The sequence below is a fragment of the Cariama cristata genome, unplaced genomic scaffold (assembly GCF_000690535.1).
Source record: "Cariama cristata isolate BGI_N322 unplaced genomic scaffold, ASM69053v1 scaffold15469, whole genome shotgun sequence".
Classification (NCBI taxonomy): Eukaryota; Metazoa; Chordata; class Aves; order Cariamiformes; family Cariamidae; genus Cariama; species Cariama cristata.
Genome location: NW_009635363.1, coordinates 9153 through 9566, shown reverse-complemented (window position 1 = coordinate 9566; position 414 = coordinate 9153).

The window sequence follows — 414 nt, the reverse complement described above, 5'->3', positions numbered from 1 at the left end:
AGCAGGGCCCTGGGCACAGCACCCGCCGGCACCGGCGTGCTGCTCTTTGCTCCCTGGTGTGTTTACACTGGTGGCGTGGGGAAGAACGTGGGTCTGTGAGCCCCAGGCAGCGAGATACGGCTGGTCCGCATCATCCCCGCTCAGCACGACCACCGTGGGAGGGTCAGCGTGGCACCGGCTCTCCCTGGGGCTGCCGTGCCATGTACAGCGGTGCATACCACGGGGCAGCCTTGCTCTGGCTGTGTCCTTGCAGCCGGGTTCGGAGATGCCAGCAGGCAACACCACGACTCAGCTGCAGAAGCTCAGGCAAGCGGATCTCCTCGGCCTGCCTCAGCGCTTTGTGCTCGGCCCCGTGGCCTCACCTGCGCCGTAGGGCTGGGCCAGCCCTGGCACACCCCACTCTGCACTGTTGCC